This window comes from Lissotriton helveticus, chromosome 7, assembly GCF_964261635.1.
Source record: "Lissotriton helveticus chromosome 7, aLisHel1.1, whole genome shotgun sequence".
NCBI lineage: Eukaryota > Metazoa > Chordata > Amphibia > Caudata > Salamandridae > Lissotriton > Lissotriton helveticus.
Genome location: NC_136068.1, coordinates 495,175,625 through 495,199,243, shown reverse-complemented (window position 1 = coordinate 495,199,243; position 23,619 = coordinate 495,175,625). Strand labels below are relative to the sequence as shown.

Sequence of the window (23,619 nt, the reverse complement as noted above, 5' to 3'; positions counted from 1 at the left end):
TCCAAAACTAGACGATATGAATCATCTGGTTTGGAGACAGGAAACAAAGGATTGTTCATTTGTGAGGTGCAAGTTTCAATCACCCCCTGGTATTCAAGTTGATCTAAGATCTCCCTGACCTGTTTTTTAGCTTCTTGCTTAATTGGGTACTGCCTCTGTGCAGTTGGTTGAGATTTTAACTGGATTTTGTGAGGAAAAGAGTCCTCATCCCATCCCACATGGTTTTTATATAATGCAGGAGCTTGGGCTACTGCCCACTTTCTTGCAAGTGTATATTTTTTATGAATTGGAATGTGATTTGAGAAGGCAGGCATAATCATTTCTTCGCCATGAGGGCACTCCCTGACAAACTCTGGTGGCCAGTCTTTTTCAGCTAAAAGGATGTCATAGCCTTTGGAGAGATTATCCCAAAATAGACCCCTTATTTTCCTAGTCTTATCTCCCTCTATACGTAATGTTATTTCGTATATTTTATGAGGTTTGCTAACTCTGGTATCTGCAGTTTCCACTTGAATGTATTCATTCGTGTCCACTGTCTCCAGATGATTCATCAGGATCTTGCGAGCTATGCTCACTTCTGCTGCGCTGTCTAGCATTGTCTGAGCCCACTCTCCGTTTTTCAGCTGTGTCCTCAGGATCCTCGGCATGTTTGATTACTTTAATACTGGCTACCTTCTTTTTTGGAAATTGTAATTTTTTACTTTGATGAGCAGGTTCCTTGTCTTTGGACTTTAAGTGCTCTTCCCTTTGTTCTGACCGTCCTCTTCTTTCCGATTTCTGCGAGGAAGTCTGAAAAGATCGAGAGGGACGTGTATCAATATCTTGATATCTATCAGGTTTCTTCAAATTATCCCTATATCTAAGGTTTATTTTTTCTCAGAGGGCTCCCTCTGGGGAGACTTGTGTCCTAGGTCAGGAGATCTTTCTCTCCGCCGAGGAGACCTTCCTCTGGACTGGAATCTTTTTTCTTTGGGAGTGGATTGTGTATTTCCATCCCAGCTCTTTTTTGGAGTGTTCACATTATATTTAATAAATACCTTTTCAGGATTTTCAGTTAGTTGGGGTTTCACCGGTTTCCCACCCAAACTATCTCTTCCTAGTTCTTCATAGGATTTTTCTATGATTCTGGCAAGTTCAAATGGTTGTTCTGCTATATCTGTTTCTTTCAACTTCTGGTGGATCGCCACAGATGCTGCTTCTCCTTTTATGTTAGATAACAATAAAGCTGAGACCTGCTTGAAGTCTTTCAGTATTTCATACCCAGAGTTAAAGCAGGCTCTGGACCGTATTCATTTTGAATCTGTTTTAGCAGATCTGGTATTACCGCCATGGACGGAACACCATGTGTTTTTGTGTAAATGGAAGCAAAGACTGTGCCCCAAGTGTCACAGTCTTCCACATGTGGTGCGATCCCCATTGGAAGACAGATAGTCAGAATTCTGTGTTTCTCAACAGGGGTAGTATCCGGAAATACTGCCTCTATTTGAGTGATTTTTTGTGCTAACCAGAATGGAATTTGTTCCCGTTTAATGGGTACTTTGCCTAGACAGGACTGTATGTTCTGTGGTGTGATTTTATTTGTGTTCCCCTGATAAGGGGTCAGCTGTGGAATTTTAATAGCTGGATGGACTGTTGAAGTCCGCATTACATATTGGACTAATTGTCTGTGTATTTTAATCAGTTGTTTTAGCTGTGCTAAAAGTTCTGGTATTGACATTTTTTCAATGTCTGGATGTGGTGTGTAGCTGGCTAGAACCGGCCACGTTGCTCCTGGTCTACCTAGTGGACCGAGCCTGGTGATGTGATCATTATGTTTTAGGGCGCCTTTAAACCAGAGCAGGTGCTCTTGGTATTTTAGTGGTATTTCCACCTCCTCGAAAGGAGTGTACTCATCCGGAGGTTCCTCTATTTTATAATAGTGGAACTCTTTTGTGACAGCGTTTGCTGCTGGAAAGTTTATCCATGAATAGAATACCTCTGTCTGCCGATATTCGTGTGCCTCAATTACGAATATGACTGTACCACCTCTTGGTGTTAGTCCATTTTCTATACGTTTTAAAGTTATAGTTTTTCTTATGTTGACCGGGATGAGTATTGCGTCCGGGTCTTGTTGTAGGAGACTTGTGTCATCCTTTAGGAGTTGAGCTGCTATTCTAGCTGCCTCCCTTTCTTCTTCATTGTCTGACATTTTACTGACAAGAAGGTTTTTTTGTTTTTGTTGCAGATCCGGTTTTCAAGAAAACAAAGATTAGGTGCATAATATTTTGGAACACTGTATCCTTCAACATTGAATAAACCAAATACCATACATAGGAGTCTCCTCCTACTAAGTTTGGCGGATTTTTAACCTTTGACCCACTCCAGACGTCTTTGGAGTATTTTATGGGAGAAAGGGTCTGTGTGAAAAAGCACGACTGAGTTACTCTAATGCCTTGCGTTAGATTTATCGCCTTACCAAACGTTGGGCGCCATGTAGTGTAGTTCCTATATTCCCAATAGGCTCTGCGCATTGGAATAATATCTTCAGTAGTGTAGACGTAGGACTGAGGTTAACTAGGTCTTTTACTGACGATATTAGACTTAAGTTTTGTGTGCCAGCTAGCTCAGAGTTCACTAGAAACTTTCTTGAATAGGCGAGGAGGAGTTTAACCTCCCTGGATAGACAAGAAGGGATTTAGTTTCTGACAACCATAGAACATGACAACTTTGCTCTCCCTGATCAAGAGTATATCTCTAGAGTCGTGTGAAAACAAAAGACAGCTATTTTACTCAGTCAATACGTGCATACTTAGTTTCACCAGATTGTAGAGAAAAGAAGAGACGGGCGTGTTCAATAAAAGGTGTTATTTATTGATCAGTCTCTGTTCTCATACAAGAGAAATGAATCGCTATAATTGCAATACTTATAGTTAAGTAAAGTGCATACAGTAAAAGCAGGAGTATAAAATAATACTGTAAAGCATTGATATGGTTTCTGAGCCATATGATACTTTAAAATGGATAAAAGATATACATACATATATACATTGACTAATCGTACTCAACTGGTGCTTCTAACTACGCCTACCCCGGTGTACCTGACCTAAGCCTAATACATGGGAGGGAGGAAGTAAGTAAGTAGCAGTTTAAGTTAAGTTTGTTTTGCCAAGAATCTGACTCAAGAATTCTCTATAAGGGTTTAGTCAGTTCAGTACCTGGGATTTAGAAGGCAGGAGGTCTGGTATCTCTTTCTCAGGACTCGGTATCCCAGTCACCCGCGAAGGTGGGCTGGAAACGCTGGAGGCTGGATTTCTCGGCAAGAGAAAAGACAGCGTCTTTCTCAGAGCGTCAAAAGGGGAGGGGCAGCGTCCGTGGGCTCTCGCATCAGCTGGGCTCTCCGGCAAGTAGTCGCTGCTCCAAGCTCATCACCACCGTGTCTTTACTTAGGGCAGCGTCGGTATATTTATACCTGAGAGGTGCCGGGTTTGACGTAAGGATGGACATAATACGTCAATAAGGATGTCATTAAGAACTGGTCGTTCTTACATTCTTTACAGGAGTTCTCGAATGAAATAAAAAAAATAGCAGCGGGGATTTCCCAGGTTTGCTGGAGGCTTGGTTTGTTTAGAGAACTCGGTGTGCTTTCTAGGGGGCTGGAGGAATAGTGCTTGCTTAATGTGACAGCATGCGCTATGACTAATTTATGAAACGGGTTTCTGTGCCGTTGTATGGATATTAGTGAATTATAACCGGACAAGGGTCAGAAATTGGAGTATCGATACAGGTCCTTAGATAAACACACTACAGTGGGTTGCATTTGCCAAGGCCTGTTGACTCCGATCCGGAAGCCGACACCGCCGACAGCGAGAGCCTTCGTGGGACAACTCGTGATCCACTCCTGGTCATCCTCGATGCCCCAGAGTCCACGTGGCAGCGGAGACAAGCTTCTCGACAACCACCTGATTGCGCCCGACATTCCCTGGTTCCTTCCTGGTTCCATCCTGGTCACTGGCTAGTGACCCAGACTCTGTCCCCTCTGCTTTCAGGTACTCTACATCTTCGATCCACCCTTGGATCCAACCGGACTCTTCTCTCCTGGCCGCCTGCAGCATCTTCATCTCCAGGCTCCATAGATCTCCACGACGAAACCCGACACACTTTGGCACCTATGCACCCGCTTCCTGTGGGTGAGGTAACGATCTCTAACACCGGTGCTCCTGTAGTGGTTTACACCTCTAGTGTCCTAGTTTTAAGTGGCTAAGTTCTAGTCCAGGCGGAGGACTTCCAAAGCAGTAACTTTATAACTTTTACGCACCATTGACTTTGCATTGATGCATGCGTGTGCTTTTAGCGCTGCACCCGAATCCCACGGGCTACTCCCGTCCTAACTACAGTTAGTCCAGTGTAGTCCCAGCGATTCCCAAGGTCCTAGGCCTTACCATTGTTCGTAAAGCGGTTCTTATATCACTTATTTAATATATGGTTTGAGTGGCCACCGGGCCTATCCATAATTGGGCAACTTTTGTATGTTTAACTGGGCTTTTGTTTAAACGCTTGTGCCTCTGCACTCATAAAGAGTACAGAGGATTATTCTAGTAATAAATACATATATTTTTATAATATATAACTTGTGTGGTGTCCTTTCATTTGATATTACAGGATTGCATATGGTAAAACAGCTGGCTTCACATGCCCTCTTGAGTTAAGCCTAAGACTGCTTAGTCCATGCTACCACTAGGATAGCTTGTCTATAAGGTTGACTTAACAACCACCACCATCAGGGATTGTTTGGACTGATACAAGGTGCTCACTAGAATAGTGAACATCATACATCAGGCCAACTTCTCACACAATACTTAGAAGCATTAGCTGTGTGGTATTTAGAAGTTCATAAAAAACAAGTTCTCATATCTTTCAGTAGTTCACACGCACTAGGTGAGGAGCAGAACACAGCAATCTAAAGGGTGTTAACAAGAGGTTACATTGCACCCTGTTCACATTTACCCTCTTAATAATGACATATACACCAAAGACCTGGTTACAGCATTCAGCTGTATAACGACTCTCAAGAGGGACCCAGTGCTTCATTTGTCGCAGTGGCTGCAGACGGTAGGCACCAGCACTTATGATTTGGGGAAAGTTGACTGGGTGTTGAGGTCTGATAAATGAGGCAATGGGTTCCGTCAGGATTCTTTGTATGAAACAAGAAATGTATTGTTCTTAAACCACAACACAAAACTAGCCTAAATTGGGGGCCACAGCATATTTATTTTCCAATAGATTTTGACCCAGAACAAGAGAGAGAAAAGTAGAAAAGGGAGAAAGGAAAATGGAGAAAATCATAGGAAAAAAGCAACAAAGGGAGAAAGCAGGGATGGAAAGGAACCTGCAAGAGTGACAAAGGGAGAGGAAGTGCAAGATGGTGGTAGAAACATGCAAGAAATTGAATCTAAAGTGTCTATAAGATGAAGAGGAAGAACTTGTGAAAAAGTTACTTACTTTCACATTGTGATTGTGTAAACCGTAAATCTTTGGGCTTCACCTGAACTACCAAATGCTATCCTCCCTACCCTCAGCAAGATTATGTAAAATTAGAATCAGAACTTTTTTGATGTTTCCTCCAGATGCCAAATACACCTACAGAGAGGTTCATTTTTACAGCGTACTGGGGGTTCTCCATTTGACAGACAGCTGTCGCTGCTACGGGTCAAATTATTGAGCAATGTATTCTAAAAAGATCTACCTTGAATATTTTACATTTTAGGGTTGGTGGCTGGTTTTGAACATTTAAGTAGATTTTGTTTTAATTTTTAAAACATTACATGTATTTACACTAATGTTTGGGACAGTCAACACTTGTGGGGATGATTACAGAGGAGCCTGAAAAACTTCAAGAATATGACACAAGATTTAGAGTTTTGGTTGTCAGTGGTTGTCAAAACATTTGGTTATTTTGTGAGCTATGAAGCTAAATCCCTTATGTTTTAAAGTTCCACTGACTGAAAAGTAGGAACTAGACAGCAAAAGAAACAGAGTGAAGGCTCAGTCCATCTAGGATAGTTCATGGCCTTTTGTCAGTTATTATGCATACAAGCAACTGGGAGAGGTTCTCCGATTTCCCCCGTTTCAAAAGAATACACAAGGTAAGGTCAATTGCTTGTCATTGGATGACTGCATCCTGTGAGCCAACAGGCACCATGCAACAGTTATTTGTAACTTTGTGCCTCTAACGACTAGAAACCCATTTGAAGTCAGCGGTGAAACCTGATCAACGATCATTAGCTACACAGCCTTTTAAGAACTGTTACTATGCTGAATTGTGTAACAAATATACAACACCTAAGGCCAACTTTAATATCCTTGCATAATAGAAACGTGTTGACAGTACTAAACTGACTGGGCAAGTAAACAAACTGAGGTTTTGAAATTGTATTTTGTAAATTTTTCAAGATTCATAAATCTCCATGTGATGATCGTAGTGTTAGTGCGATGTAAAAGATGTACACGTCAATATATGTCCCATCTAAATCATATGCCGTATTTTTTAATGAAATCTGGCAAAGGCATATAGTTGACAAAATATTGTGTACTGTCCAATTATTCTAGAAAAGAAAGCACTTACACTATGTAGACAGACAGAGAAGATAAAAAATTATGCAGAACAGAAGAAAACAGGACTTACGCATATGTTACCACATCACTGCAAAAGCAAACTACCCTCTTTTGAAAGGGGGAGGTTTTCTGGGCAGCTGGTACCTTTTAAAGGCCTGTAGGACTGACGTAGAGTGGTTGGATGTCATTACAACGCGGGCTCTTACCCTGCATACCATTACAACGCGGGGATTACAACGAAAGTCGTTACAACAACTTTCGCTGGAGGGCGCTGGATAGTGGAATAGTTTAATTTTCTATTCCAACTCCAGCCCACGTTGACAGTAGGGAAGGTGTTGGATAGAAAATTAATGGCAGTGCGGGGTAATCCCCGCGTTGTCATGGCTGTTCTCCCATAGAGTTATTCATGTGTTAAGCTATAGATACTGTATTACAAAAGACATTTCTCTCACTGCTGTCTGTACAGTTTTGCATACATAAAGTGGCATTTCAGGAAAGATGTGAATTGGATGCAGGGCAATGGGATTACCTTTTCAGAGAGACAACTAGCTCCATTTCTCAGCTCTTCTTTCGTCCTACCGAGCTACAAAGGCAAAAGGATTTAAAATTAAATCAGTGTGACAGTGGGCAATGACCTTAAATATATCAACATTTGTATCTATGTATAAAATGCATTGATATAATACACAGAATTTTTATGTGATACAGGTTGTCATACAGATATATAGTCACGGATAACACCAAAGCTTACAGGCACCTTTTCGTTCGGTTGACGTTTTACCCACACAAAACCACAGAAATTCAGCAATTATAGTTATACTTATGTTAAGAAACAATAACTTGTGGCCTAAAGTTACTTAACGGCATGAGTTATACGTATACTTATCTGTAGAAACTATAACTACTGAATTTCTATTTATTTAATTTTTTTATTTGTAAAGTTTTATATAACGCAAACATGATCCCGAAGGCTATCCGAGCGCTTCACAATTACGGATGGTCAGGGTTAGGCAGCCGGCCAATACATATCAAAGGAAACAGTTACAAAGGGTGCAACACAACATCCCAAAAGTTGAAAAAAAGAGCGGGACTGGGAGGGGAAGAAAAGATTAGGTAAGGGGATATAATACATACTATGGTTTTGTGTGGGTAAAACGTCAACCTAACTATAACGTCCCCGTAACCTTTGTTTTTTTCTGTGAATTTCTCAAATTCTTCTTACTTAAAGTGAAATATAATTAATGTACGTTAATACAACCACCAATGCTTTCGGCCGTGGGCAGCAGGGGAAAGCCGTAGGGAATGGCCTGCGCAGCGGGGGTATGGTGTGTGAGTTTTTTTACCCAATTGGGCTTCGATTGGCGGTACCGGCAGATCCGCATCCATAGATATCTATACATTTCTTTCTTTAATAACTCCTAAACTCCTGAACAGATTTACCCCATATCTCAAAAAGCACAATCTGTGGAGCAAGATCTCGCTTTCTGCCAACATTGATGTAATTCCGGGTTGTAACCATGTCTAAAACTTCTAAAATCCCCACAGACATTGCACGGGGAATATCATTTTGGGACACTCCATTTTTCTCGGCCCGCTTGATGAATCACCCCGAAACCTTCCAGACAGCAGTTAAAATAACTTGTACACAACTTTGGAATGGTTTGTGAAGATTTGTCAAACGGCACCACAGTTATTGACAAAAAACGCTTCATCTATGGGAAAAGTTAGTCTAACTCGGTCTACCTACTGGCTTTCGCCAGGATGGATGGATATAGATTGTGGTTAAATACCTTTTTGTAAAACAAGTACACATCAAAAAATGTAGCCATGACATAAAACGTATGTGTAGATGCGCAGAGTGTAATATGCTATTTATTACCATTGTTGAGGTATGGGAAGGACATCATGGCTCGCACGAGGCTTCACCTCGCCTGAGTTGTGGCCCCCTCCCCAGAATGAGCTAATGGTATAAATAGCATATTTCACTGCACAATTGCAAATATTTATTTTCAAATATTTACAAGTGCACATACACCTGGAGGTACCTTGGCACTGGTATTCCAAGCAAATAGTAGTCACAGTATAGAGCTTACAAACCTATAAAGAAGAAAATAACCATATTTTATTGTCTTTCTGAAAAGAACCAATAAGGGTGCTTCTGAATGAAGACAGAGGAGCAATGAGTTTCAATGCTTCAAGGCAGGCACCAACACTGCTGCCAAGAGTAGTGTGTCAAAACTTGGGAACTGTCGGTAGTTGCACAACGGGTTGACACGGAGGTCATGTGGGTGGGGGTTTCGTGGGAGGGGGTGTCTGTGCTTAACTCCTTTGTAAATATGTCATACTATTTCATGAGAATCTTCTAGAAAGGAGAGTGAATGTGACATTACTTTGAAAATAAAACGTACCCGTTAACGTATTTTGATGTAACGTGATTTGCACTAAAATCCTGTTACTAATGATACAAGTTAATGAAAACACCACATCTCAGACTTAAGAAAATTATGTCAAACTGAATGTTCTTGATGCATTACAACTGGGCCCCAACTGCTCCTGATGTCCCCAGCATGTTTCCTGCACAGAAGACTCACATCCCAAGATAGCTGGCATGTACTCTACATCATTTATGGGAGTTGCTTTTCAATAGAACGGCCAAAGTTGTAATTAAAACGGGGGCGAGCAAAGTCACTTTGTCCAGGTCTCAACACAACTAATGCCTGGTGACAGTTAGTTAATATTCCTGGGATACAGGCCTTTTTTACTCTGTTCCTCCACATATCCAGAACATGTAAACACCTACTGCCAACAAACTGCTCCAAACCCTTCAGGTGTGAACTTCATACCTCCTACTCCCATGATGTGTTACTACAGTATTTTTCAGTGCGTTAGGGCATTCAACCTTTTCTTTTATAAAATACCCAACCCTCCAACTGGGATTTATAACCACACCACCTAAACAGCAGCAAATGGTTATCCTGCACCTCGGAGATAAAGCATCACAAATAACTACTGGTGGAGGCCAATCCCACATAACCCGGTGTTCCCACACCTGAAATTACAGAGTGAAGTAACATTTTTATTTTTATTTTCAAAGTTTTATATAGCGCGAACAAGATCTTCGCAGATATCAGAGCGCTTTACAAAGAGGGGTACATGAGGGAACATATTCAAACAAATAAATCAGTAGATCACACAGTACAAATATGTGGCTACAAAGCCCATCACGTGAGTAATAAGACAACTTATACAAATAAGTAAATGGGTCAAACAAGTAGTACAGATCGGTGCAGGGTGTTAACAGAGTTCGAGATAATAGTTCAAGTGTATTTAGTCATGAGGATAGCTTTTACTTCTTTTTTAAAGAGTGTAGTGGAAGAGATAAGCCTGGTTTCGGGAGGGAGTGAGGTCCAAATCCTAGGCGCCATTCCTGAGAAGGAGCGCTTGTATGTTTTTTCCTTCCGGAATCTACGAGGTTTCAGCAGAAGATTGTTTGTGCCTCTCGTGTTTCTAATTCCCCCAGAGATTGTCAGTTTCTGAGCGAGGTAGCCGGGTGAGTTTAGGTGTACCGCCTTGTGTGTCATGCAGGCGATTTTCAGATGTATTCTGGCTTCAAAAGGCAGCCAATTCAGGGATTTCAAGTCAGGGGTAATATGGGAGTGCTTTTTTGACCCCGTGATGAGTCTCGCTGCAGCATTCAATGAAGCTCTTAGTGGTGCGGTTGTAGTTAGGGGGAGTCCGCAGAGGGCGGTGCTGCCGTATTCAATTCGTGGGATGACTAGCGCTTGTACTGCGGTTTGGAAGTCTTTGGCCGGGAGGTAGGGTTTAAGTTTCCTCAGAGTATTGATCTGGAAGTTCGCTCCCTTTGTTGCCTTGCTGATATGTTGCTGCATGTTGAGATTGGTGTCGAGTGTTATGCCTAAAGATTTTGCTGAGTCCACGATGGTGGGTTGGACATTGAGTGCGGTTAGGAGTTTAAGCCAAATTTGAGTGGTGGATATCTTCGCTGGAGGTGAGATCAGAAGGAACTCTGTTTTCAGGGCATTGAGTTTGAGGTGATTATCGGCAAGCCAGGATTGGGTGCATCTGATCGTTGAGTTCAGGAGTAAGATGTCATTGGGGGATTGTAATTTGAGGTAAAGTTGGGTGTCATCGGCGTACATGTGAAAGTGTACATTGGATGCTTGTAGCAAGGTGGTGAGAGGTTCCATGACTAGGTTGAACAAAGTTGGGGATAGAGAGGATCCTTGGGGGACGCCTAGCGTTACCGGTATTGGCGAGGACATCAGGTTGTTACTCTTGAATTTCTGCGACCTGTTGTGAAGAAAGGAAGTGAACCACTTGAGAACAGTTCCAGATAAACCCATTCTTGTGTTTAGTAGTTCTAGAAGATTCTCATGTTTAACGGTGTCGAATGCTGAAGAGATCAAGAAGGATGAGGAGGCAGGTGTCGTTTTGGTCTAGCATTTGAAGTGCGTCGTCAATTATGTGAGTCATAGCAGTTTCTGTGCTGTGTCCTGCTCGGAAGCCTGACTGGTGAGGGTTGAGGAGATCAAATTGCTCAATGTGTTTAGTCAATTGTAGTTGTGCGCATTTTTCCAGCAGTTTGGCGAGAGTGGGAATATTGGTGATGGGACGGTAATTGTTGAGATCAGAGGGGTCGGCTGTAGGTTTCTTTAGTAGAGGTGTGACCTGACCAACTTTGAGGGAGTCAGGTATGCTTCCTTGTTGGAGAGAGCTGTTGATAATTTTAGTCCAGAGAGGGAGAAGCAAAGGGGCAAAGTCTTTTACTGCGGAGGCAGGGAGGGGGTCCGTGAGGTGATTGGATGGTTTAAGGGTGCTGAGCAGTTTGCCAATTTCTTCTTCCGAGTATGTGCCGAAGGTTGACCATGTAGCATTGTTTTTTGGTTCAGTGGGTGCTAGGCATTGGGTTTTGGAGTAGAGGCTTGCGTCAATGAGGAGATCGCTTTTTATTTTGTCAGTTTTTTGGATAAAGAAAGCAGCGAAGTCTTCACAGGAGGGTGCCTCACTCCTAGTGCTGAGTGGTTGGGGTTGCTCCTTGGATTGTGAATTGATTAGCTCAAATAGTTTTCTCGGGCGGTTTTTTGCTTGGTCGAGTTGGAGGCTGAAGAAGTCTGATTTTGAGCGTTTTATTTTCCTGAAGTAGGCGTTTCTCTTTTTCTTCAGATCTTTTAGGTGCATTGCAGAGGGAGCTGATCTCCAGGTACGCTCTGCCATTCGCATGTCACGTCTATCCTCATTGAGACTCCCGTCGTACCATGGTTTGGAGATTTTAGTAGAGACTCTTTTCAGCTCCATAGGTGCAGCCTCATTAATTATAGAGGTCATAGCGTTGAGATAGTGGTCAGTCAGAGTTTGGACGTCCGTAGCGCCTGTCGGTGGGAGTAGGAGATTGCAACTGTTAGGGGGCAAAGAGCCTGGGTTGAGCTTTTTCGAGTCTCTTTTCCAGACTTTGGGCTTGGGGAGTTGAGCCGGGTTAACTTTGACTTTTTCATTGATAAAGAATGTGACAATATGATGATCTGACCAGTCACAGGGTTGGATGGACTCGAGTTGGATAGAGTCCTCTTTGGAGATGATCAGGTCGAGGGTAGAACCTTTCTCGTGGGTCGGGCTGTTGCATATTTGGGTGAGGTTAAGGGCATCGAGGAAATTTTTAAGACTATTTACCACTGCGTCGTTGCGATCGTTCCAGTGGAGGTTGAAGTCACCAAGGTATATTTGGGTGAGTTGCCGTCCGGAACTGGTTGAGATCAAATCCATGATTTGTTGGGAAAAGGTGAAGTTGTCCCTGGGTGGGTGGTAAATGTTGTGAAGAGAGCATATCGGTTTTCCCTCACTAATGATGTCGAGGCAGATGTATTCCCAGGATGTTGGGGATGGTAGGGAGGTGGAATTGACTTTCTGAACAGAGAGGTTGTTCCTGTAGATGCATGCGATTCCACCACCTATTTTGCCTGTTCTGTCGAGCCTGATAATGTGGTAGTTGGGAGGAACCAAGATGTCCATTATAGGTGTCGAAGATTCAGTTAGCCAGGTTTCAGTCAGGATGATTAGGTCAAGGTCCCGTGATAAGAGGAGGTCAGCAATGGCGGCGGAATGTTTCTTGGCTGATCTGCAGTTGAGAAGGGTGCATTTGAGACGGGGTGTGTTGAGGGTGGTAGATGTTTCTAGAGAGAGAGGGACTTTTCTAAGGTTATTGGGGATGGAGAATCTGCTGTTTAGTGTGGGTGGTCTAAGGGGATTTGAGTGTATCGTGGGAATGTTGAGGTGTGGGGTGGTCGTGTGAATTTGGGGGGCTGGGTCATAGGAGCGGAGAAGGGTGTGTGTGTCGAGGTCAGAAGAAGAGTTGTGGGTGCGACGAGGGCGGTTGTTGCGATTACGAGCTGGGATTGAGGTCAGATTGGGGGATAGCTGAGTGAGAGAGTTAGTCGGTAGGGTGGGGGACAAGTTGGGCGGGGAGGTGTAGTTAGAGTGAGTCGTTGCAGGGGAGATACGGGGGACGAGGGCAGTTACTGCGCCTATGAGCAGGGATTGACGCCTGGTGTGGGGCGTGTTGAGTGAGGGAGTCAGCCGGCAGAGTAGGGGGCAAGTTGGAAGGGAAGGTGGAGGTGGGTGGGTGAGGGGTGTATGGGGTGTGTAGAGAGAAGTTCTTTGATGGTGTGTATGTCTTCTTTGATCTGAGTGAGGGTGGCCATGATGTAGTCCATCGTGGGGTAGATGGTGGAGGTGGGGGTGGAAGTCAGGGGTGATTGGTTGACAAGGGAATTCGTGTGCAGGTGGGAGAGAGGGCTGGTGTTCGAGCAGGTCTGCGTTGTGTTGGTGTGCGGGATGGAGTTAGGGAGGCGAGAGGTTTTGGGCGGGAGGGGTGTGGATGAGGTAGGGAGGAGGTTGGTGGTATGAGTGAGGGCACTGGTGGTGGGCGGGGGGGTCAAGGTATAGGCTGGGAGACTAATAGCCGTGGTGGGGGTGCAGGGAGGATAATGGGGGCTGCGAGTAGGAGGGGAAGCGGGATTGGAGATGATCCTGTTGAGGGGAGGGGGAGTTAAATTAAGAGAGGAGGTATGTTCTGCGTAGTTGGTTAGAGGGTAGTGGGGACTGAGAATGGGGGGATAACGGGGGGGATTTGTCGGAGTGCGTGTTATTCTGGTGCTGGATTAAGTTAGGTGTGTTATGGGTGGGGGCTGTGCTGTCAGCGGTGAACGGGGTGTTAATGCTCGCTGTAGGTGTGATAGGAGTGTTGAAGGTATGTGTGGGGGTCCGCGAGTTGGTAGGAGGGGCGGGGCTGTGAGTGGTGTATGGGGGGAGCGATCTGTGTCTGTGTTTGAGTGCTGAATTGGGTTAGTGGTGTTGTGGGTGGGGGATGGGAGGTCAGGGGTGGTAGGTGTGCCCCTGATTGAGGAGTATGTAGCTGAGAGGTCATGGTTGGTGGGACTGGAGGAAATATGAGTGTTGGATCGTGAGTTGGAGAGGTGTTCTTTGAAAGTGGGGAACAAGTTGTCTAGCAGTTCCAGGTTCCTGTCTGTGGCTTGTGATAGGACAATCCCGTTATTGTAAATAGTGATGGTAGCTCTGCCTGGAAAGACTCGGGATGGCATGATGGAGAGAGTTAGGCTGTGAGCGGATTTTCTGGTGGAGGAGACGGTGAGTAGGGTGAGGAACGCTTTTCGCCATTGAGCTCTGCGTGTGGTGTGGAAGATGATATCAGTGTTCAGGGATCCATTGACCGGTGAGAAGTAGGTGTCAGCAAAGGGGTTTTCAGGGTGTGACCTAAGGAAGTTGTGTTTAAAGCGTTTGGCGGCTTTTTTGGTGAGTGATGGTGGGTAGTTTTTTTATATGTGTGATTGCCGATAGGATCCATGTTGCGGTGATGGATTAGGTGGGTATGGGGGAATGCACTAATGCACTATAGTGGTACACATGTGCAGAAAAACAAATGCATACAGTAGGTTACACAGTAATAAGTTATAAATTACAGAAGTGGCACTAGTGATCAACCAGCATAACCAGGATATAAGAGTGTGCAGTAGAGCAAATACATACGGTAAATTACAAAGTACAAGGTGTAAGTGTAGGTATAATACTGATAGTATAAAAGGGCAGGATACAAATGCAAACAGCAATTTACATGAATCAAAAATCACAAATCAAATCAAAGTGACATTAATTAGCAACCAATGTACAAGGTGTAAGTGTAGGTATAATACTGATAGTATATAAGGGCAGGATACGAATGCAAACAGAACTATACATGAATCAAAAATCACAAATCAAAGTGACATTAATTAACAACCAAGAAATATGAGGTAGCAATCTGTGCATTACCAATGTTCAAAATACAGGTAGGAGTGACACTAAAGAGCAATCAAAATATATGAGGTAACAGTCTGTGCATTACAAATGTTCAAAATACAGGTAGAAGTGACCCTAGAGAGCAGCCAGACATATATGAGGTAGCAATCGATGCATTACAGGAGAGAAGAGTGAGAATAGATTAAGGTAGAATTGTGGCAGAACTGTGTAGAATAGTGCAGAATACAGAAGAAGTATGCGATATATGAGATAGCAATCGGTGCATAACAGGAGAGGAGAGCGGGGATGGGTGCAGGTTGCGGAAATGTGCAGAATAGTGCAGAATACAAGTTCAAGTATACTGCTGATCGAATATAAGAGCAGAACACAGATGAAGACAGTTATCTGAGGTAGTAGTCTGTGCATTAACAGTGTTCAAAATACAGGTAGAAGTATAATACTGTGCTAAAAAGGTATATGAGGTAGCAATCTGTACATTACAAATGTTCAAAATACAGGTAGAGGTATAACACTACAATAATAGGCAGACCTTCTTTCATAAATGAGGTAGCAATCTGTGCACTACAGATGTTCAAAATATAAGTAGGAATATAATACTGCAATAATAGGCAGGCATTCTTTCCCAAGAGGGTGTAGATGCAACACTGAGCAAAGTACTCTGTAGTTGGGATTGGTCTAAAATGACAAAGCTCTTAGTGTGTGTTCAGATAGTGATGAAAATGACTAGTCCAGGATGGCTGCCCACGAGAGAGACTGGTCTAAAATGGCCGCCAAATAGGTGAGATAGAGACATTAGTCCTCTGTTTGTTGCTGTTGCCTAGCTAGCAAGAAAGAGGGAATTAGTCCTCTGTCTGCTGCTATTACTTTGAGCATAGGGGAAGGAATTTCACTTTCTATCTGAGCCAGCAGTGCTCCAGCTAGCTGGGAGGAATGCTTATCTCTGTGTGGGGGAGTTGAACTGCGGAGCCTCGTGGACAGAGGTACCGGAGGGGATTTATTGTTACAGGTTTATGGCTCAGCCATTTTGAACAAAGGAGGTAGTTTTAGGCGGGTAGGAGCAATAAATACCTTAAGTCTCTGTGTGCCTTTTGAGTCTTGTCCGCAGAGTTTTTCAGAAGCAATGTTTTAATCCACAAAGTGTCATCTTGCCTGATTTTAGCAGTTTTATTTCCACAACTGAGAAAAACGCATAGAATTCTAGGGCAGGGTCTGTGGTCATGGGCACAGCAAGGCACCCACCCAATCCCTTATTTAACCATTAAGCTTGGAACCCGCCCCTGCCAAAGGAGAGCCCGCCATCCACACCATCAGGACCCACACTGGACTACTCACTGCCATTTCCCACCTGCTCGGGGAAAGTGGTAAAGTGGAGTGGAAAAGTCAGTGGAATCGGAGAGGACAATGCAGAGAAAGACCCTGTAATGAAAAATGTCCTAGCTTTCGTAACAGAAAGTTTTAATTATATTAAGGACACAGAGTCAAGGATTATGTTTAACTTTCTTCCTTTATTACTTTCCAGCAGATTTTAACTTTAACAAACTACCTTTGCCAATATGCAACGGGAAGGACTGCAAAGAAAGTTCAACCAATCACAATCAGTCAGTCATAAGCAGACTTTCGCTGTTCCACATCCTCTTTTTTGAGTGCGACAGAAGTCTACTAAACCTTTTCTTTATTCACCCTTGGTTAGGTCAGAACCTAGATGTTAGAAATAGGGGTCTCTACTTGGTAAGGGCTTGCACCTTTGTCCAAATAGGGACCCTTCTTCCTAGTCAGAATAAGGGAGTTACACTCCTAAAATAACCCCTGCTCACCCCCTTGGTAGCTTGGCACGAGCAGTCAGGCTTATCTTAGAGGCAGTGTGTAAAGCATTTCCACATAACCAACAGTCATACAGTGTAAGAACTACAAAAAGGACACCACACCAGTTTACAAAAATATCCAATATTTATATACAAGATCAAAAACATAAAAATCCACAATACAATACAATTGGCAGTTATCACAAAACGCTTTAGAAACAGTTCCTTGATGTTGATAGATCCGTCCGGTGCTATTGGAGTGTCAAGAGCAAGCACATCCAAACAGTTCTGGCTGGCCGCGGCGTCGCGGGCCAGCTACGGTGTCGGGAAGGCCCGCAAACAGTACCTTTTAGAAATGCAGGGCGTCGGCGACCTCTTGTTGAGCTTCCGAAAACACAGCGTCCGCAGGCGTCAGTTCCGAAAGTCAGTGCAGGAGTCGTCGGGATCCCTTGAAGTCACAGTCGTCAGGAGACCTCGAAGTCACACGCGTTGCAGGTCGTTCTCCTCTCTGTTGGAGTCAGGAGCTTTGGCGTAGGGTGCTGCGGTGCGAAGTGCAGCAGTGAGGCGTGCGGTGCCCTCAGGTCGCGGTGCGAGCAGCGGCTCGGTGGTGGCGTCGTCGGTGAGACTAGGGACGGTGTGCGAGATGAAGGCGGTGCTTGTCACGGTGCTAGCAGGTCACGGTGCAAGCAGAGGCGTCGTCGTTGCTAAAGCTCTGTTGTTGGCAGACGAACTGGAGTTGATGATACTGGTGTCGGTAGGCCAAGTCTACGGTGCGGGATGAGGGCGGTGCGTCGTGTACCTTTATGAGTGGTGGCCTCGAACCACGGTGCAAGCAGTGGCGTTGATTTCGGCATGGAGCTGTGGGTCAGGGAGGCCAAGGCGTCGTCGTAAAGCGAGGCGGTGCGGAGCCCACAGGTCGTCGTGCGAGCTACGGCTCGGTGGCGACGTCAGCAGGCGTCGTCTGTGAGACCAGGGTCGCTGTGCAGCGTTGCACTCTGTGGTGCCCAGGCTTCGGAGCGAAGCGTGGTGGTGCGGTGCCCACAGGTCGCGGTGCGAGTAGTGGCTCGGTGGCGGCGTCAGCAGGCTTCGGCTGTGAGACCAGGGTCGCAGTGCGGCGGTGCCCTCTGCAGTGCCTTCAAGACAAGCAGTCGGCAGTGGAGTTGTAGAGTTGCTTTTCTTCTGTTGCAGAACAAAACACACAGTCCCCAGTGCTGAGGGCAGAAGAGCTTGAAGTCTTTGCTGTTCCTGAGATTTTTTGAACAGGGGGCAAGCTCCACCTCAAGCCCTTGGAGAAACTCACAAAAGTAGATTGCATAAAGTTCAGCCCAGTCCTTTTACTGCCCAAGACAGAAGCAGCCGCTGCAGGCCAACATAGCAAAGCACACAGCAATATGTTAGTCCCTCCTCACAGCTTCTCCAGCTCTTCTTCTTGGCAGTCTTCTTGATCCAAAAGAGTTCTAAAGCTCAGGGTCTGGGCCCCAGTATTTGTACACAAAAATCCTTTGATCTGGCAGGCAGAGGGTGTCTGTGCCCGGTCAGAACCAGTTCGGCCTTCTCTCGTGTGATTTCCTGGCAGGAGGTGGAGACGGCATTTTCAGAGGCAGACCAGGCCCTTTGAGGTGAGAGGAAATATCCCCCCCCCTTCCCCATCGCAGCCCAGATCTATTCAGCGCTTTCCTGACCTACCTAGACTATCTGGAGCCCCTCTGGCTCCCCAGTCTTCTGTCATTCAAAACCCAGACAGGCAATCCACATTTCAGCAGAGGCACACAGGATGACTGAGCAAGAAAATACCTACTTTCTAAAAATGGCATTTTCAAACCCAGAATGTAAAACTCACCTTCACTAAAAGATGCACCTTTAGATTCTGAGTTTAGGCATACTAAATTTGTTTTTCTACCATGTCCCCTAGGTTAGTTAGGATTATAAGGTTTTATAACCAAACTGTCAACTCTGTCCTATGGGGAACAGGTAGCCTTGCAATAGTGAAAAACGAAATGGGCTGTAAATCACTATCAGGACGTGCCACACACCAAGGCATGTCCTACCTTTCACATACACTGCACCCTGCCCACCGGGGTACCTTGGGCCTACCTTAGGGGTGCCGGACAGGAAAGAAAAGGGAAGGTTAGGGACTGGCAAGTGTGTGCACTGGCCAAGTCGACATGACAGTCACAAACTGCGCGCAGACTCTGCAATGGCAGGTCTGAGGTACCTTTTTAAGGCTACTTACTTGGGTGGCACAATCAGTGCTGCAGCCCATTGGTAACAGTTGATTTACAGGCCCCGGCACACTCAGTGCACTTTATTAGGGACTAACAAGAAATTCAAATACCCAATCATGGAAACACCCATCCATAACACAATTTACCACAGGAGCAATTGCAGTTTACCACTGATCAGCAGTGAAAAAAGTGCACAGAAACACTACACCAGCAAAAATAGAGTAAAAACCGGGAGGGCAGAAAGCAAAAACTCATGGGAAACACGCCAAAAGATGCCAAGTCTAACACAGGGAAATACACAGAATATAACTATAACATAACATTGGGTAGACTCAAAATTAAGTTGTAAGCAAAGACAAGTACATGCTCTATTACTAGACTTGTATCTCTCAAAAAGAAACAATCCTTGTTTAACATATACCATCAACTGTTCAAGAAGCTGGAAAGGAAAATGTTACTTACACAATAAGCATCTCTTTGTGGCATGTAGTGCTGTAGATTCACATGCTTAGTATAAGTCCGCCATCTAGTGTTGGGCTCAGAGGTGTGCAAGTTATTTTTCTTCGAAGAAGTCTTTCGAGTCACGAGGTGTAGTGGCTCCTCCTTTTGCTTGCAATGAGCATGGTCTTCGACTCCATTGTTAGATTGTTTTTTTTCCGCTGTCAGGTTACTTATAGTTTACACCTGTCAACGCCAACAAGTTCCAGCCAAACAAGGCCAGGAGGGCCATCACCCTTCAGGGCAGATCCTTCTTTTTCAAGTTCCATTCATGTCATGCCAATCTGATGATGGAACAAACACCTTTTCATTTTTAGGTCTCGCCTGTCGATGCGCATGCGCATCGAGCAAGCGAGAGTATTGGGACTTATCCACTCTTTATCCACACTGCAAGGAATCGTGGCGATTCCTTGCAGTGCCCGTGACTTTTAAGCTCAATGCGCATGCGCATTGAGCTTAAAAGCGCGTGCACGTCCGTCTTTGTTTACCCGCTCCGCCCCCTCCCCTTCCCGCCGTCTCGCATTTCCCCTGCCGCATCAAAGGCTTTCACGGCCGGCCGGCCATGCTTTCAGTTTCACGACCGGCCGGCCGTGTCAATTACATTCCAAAGCCCGCTCTCCCTGCTCCGCCCCCTGCTCCGGCCGAGACGCATTTCTCCTCCCCCCTCCCCTCTCTTCCCTCCGTCTTGTTTCCTTTAGCTGCCCTGGATGATCTATTCTTACTCAAACTTGCACCGCTTTTACTAAATCTTACCCTTTTAACCTTCGCGATGTTTCCTCCTTTTTACCTCCAGTGCTTGATATATCGTTCTCCCCTTTTTAACTCGGTTTTGCGAGGTCTCCGTTTATTTATCCTCTTGCTGGCTCCCCTTTTCTTTACCCGCCCGGTCCGGAGGATCTCCTCTGCCATAGCCCGGTGCTGGATCTGTCCTCGTTAGCCCGGTGCTGTAATTGCCACGCTCCCCCTTAGCCCGGTGCTGGATCGCCCTTCTCTTATCCCACACATGAGTTGCCCGACCGTGCTAATCCTGACTGCATGAATAAAATCCAGCACAGGCAAACGCACCCGTTCTCCTACTGTAACTTCAATATACTCGCAGGCTCGCCACCTCACCCAAACGTGCTCCCCCAAACAACGCGGCCTGCCACGCAAGGACATCAAACCTGGTTGCTGGTGGTCCCTACAGCTGCTTGAACCAGGTCCCGAGCTACAAAGAAACTCCAGCATTCAGCACCTCCTCGCCTCACCGCCTCGGTCTGCCTCTCACCTTCGTCGGCATCAGGCCTCCGCCCGCATCCCATAACTGCCATCTTGGGAGCGTAGTGCACCACAGGAAGGTTAAGGCGATCTCGCCCTCCAGACTTCTCCCCCAGGACTGCCGCCTCCGCAGTTTTCCGCTGTGAGTCTGCACGCCGAATCGCCTCCCAGCCGCTGACAAACAGAGTGCACATCTCCCGTTGCCGCAGCCGGTGGAAGTCTCCCCCTCAGTGCGCTGCCGTCATTTTAGATGCGCAGCGCCCAGCGCTCAATCGGGTGATTTTGCTGCACTTACACCCTTGTAACAGCAACAATGCGCCCCAGCAGCAGTCCAGCTCATGCACCAGGATTTCCGCAACCAGTTTTGCAGTAAGGGGCCACCTTACAATCGCCAACCCCTCACCCTCAACACCTCACCCTCACTCACTCACCCTCAACCCCTCACCCTCAAACCCTCACCCACCCTCAACCCCTCACCCTCACTCACTCACCCTCAACCCCTCACTCTCACTCACTCACCCTCACTCACCCTCAACCCCTCCACCCCTCACCCTCACTCACCCTCACTCACCCTCAACCCCTCACTCACCCTCAACCCCTCACCCCCTCACTCACCCTCACTCTCACTCATCCTCACTCACCCTCAACCCCTCACCCTCACTCACCCTCACCCTCACTCACCCTCAACCCCTCACCCTCAACCCCTCACTCTCAACCCCTCACTCACCCTCACTCTCACTCAGCCTCAACTACTCCCCCTCACCCTCACTCACCCAAAACCCCTCACTCACCCTCACCCTCACTCACCCTCAACACCTCACTCACCCTCAACACCTCACCCTCAACCCCTCACCCTCACTCACCCTCACTCACCCTCACTCACCCTCACCCCCTCACCCTCACCCTCACCCTCACACAGTGCAATAGTTCTCAGACCATTTCAGTTAGAGCTTTTAGAAATGTTTATGGCTTTTTTTATTTGTAATACTTTAGCATTGGCTACAGGAAACAAAAATGCTAAACATTTACAAAAAAAAACCATAAACAATTCTAAAAGCACTAACTCTAATGGTGCGAGACCTATTGCATTTCCAATGCTTGTTGCCTATGCTGCCACACCAAATTTCCACACACTGACCAACACTTGGTGTGTAACTTGTACCTGCCTCCGGATCATCAGACAACCATCTGTGAGGCATGTAAGTGCTTCCGATCGAAGACGACGCTGCATGATCAGCGCGCAAGACGACTCGAAATGTTGAGACGCACGGTTGAAGACATTTTGGACATCTTTGAATCCAAAGAATATCACCAAGAGGCACGCACTTAGGTCTTGGCAGCGGATGAGGGCTTCTACTCCCAACTGGAAATCAAGGACATTCTACCTGGTCAAACAGTGAGCACTGTGCCTCATTCATCCCAACCACAGTCTCAAGAAAGCATCCTAAAGGGTCAGCAGTCTGGTTTAGACTGATCAAAGCCTTCACACGGACGACCACTGCCATCGCGCCATGGTTGATACCGAACAGCTCTACCAAATAACCTTGACTGATATAATTTATTTTGAACCATGAATGGATTGGGATTTCATAGAAACCTGCTTTTCCTTAATAGAATTGAAACTTTCCATTACAAAAGCTAGTATATTTTTCATTCTATGTCAGAACCGGAGGCATGGATTATGCTCATTCAAAGCTTGTCTACGACCAACGAAGCTATATCTATTACAGTTTTGAAATAAAACCATTTGAACATAAAGTCCAAAGACCAATCTGTCGCATTAATGATATCCTCTTGTCTGGCCCCTAGAGAGAAGGCTTAAGAGGCCATTGCCTCGCTCACATAGTGAGCTCCAAATTGCATCACGCCAATGCCTGCTTTCTGCATGACCCTGCGAGCTATGGTGGGAGAAGAAACTACCTAGAAAGATTTCTTGAGAGATATTTAGCAGGTGTCTTTCACTCGGGAGACGGACTTCCTCTGTATTTCTCGTATGCCTTAAAATATCTTACCACACGTAATTTGGGAAACTTACCAAAAGCCGGGCAAGATATAAGCTTGGCAAGATATAAGCTTAGAATTGGATTTTATCCTCCTTGAAATGTGGAAGTAAATGTGTAGTAAAGACCAGACCTGTGATATCCAGTGCCCTAACATTCGAAACTCTGTAGCAGGAAACCAAACAGAGCAACATTGAGAGTTTTGCGGATATTTCTTTTAGAGACAATTACTCATTCCACAGCCATGATCGGAAAAGATGTAGGACCTTATTGGGTTCTGGAGGCAATGTCAGTCCAATTCCTCTTATAAGGTTACATACTAATGGATGCTCCCCCACCTAAGAATGGCAGGTGACCAGCAGAAATGACCGACCGGTAGGAGTTGACCGCCAGGTAAGCTAGACCTTGTGATGTCAAGGTGGCCAGGAAATTAATTACAGGGACAATCTTGCACCCCATGGGAGCTTCACCATGTTGAACACACCAACGAACCCACTTTGACCATGCGGACATATCATTTTCTGGTTCTGTCTGACCATGCTGTGGTCAGTATTCTTTCAACCTCCTGAGAAAGTCCTGGACCTCTCCATCTTTCCCTGAATCTTCCATGCCATGACAGGCATTCGCTCCTGTTAACAGGTGATAATGGTCCAGAGGATCTAAGAGGAGATCTGGAGCGTGGGGTAATAGGATTGGAAAATGCAAAGAAAGTTCTAGAAGAACCAGAAACCAAACGTGAGACCTCCAGAGCGGTGTCAGAAGGATCACGTTTGCCTGTTGTCATCTCACCTGCGTCAAAAAACTCCATAATCACTGCGAAAGGGGGAAACACTTATCCTTGGACCAATCCTGCAGAAGGCATCCGTCGCCGTTGCTTGCGGATCTGGATTCCAGCTGAAGTATCTTGCCAATCAC

At 45.5% G+C, this 23,619-nt stretch overlaps 1 protein-coding gene across 2 annotated transcripts in view; it reads right to left on the bottom strand.

The window, feature by feature from the left end:
- Nucleotides 1–23,619, bottom strand: part of ZNF646 (zinc finger protein 646) — a 141,343-nt gene that overhangs the window by 51,815 nt on the left and 65,909 nt on the right. For both annotated transcript variants that reach the window (XM_078652490.1, XM_078652489.1), the window contains one exon: nt 7,121–7,174. The gene's annotated coding sequence lies outside the window, so the exon portion shown is untranslated. The remainder of the gene's footprint in view (nt 1–7,120; nt 7,175–23,619) is intronic.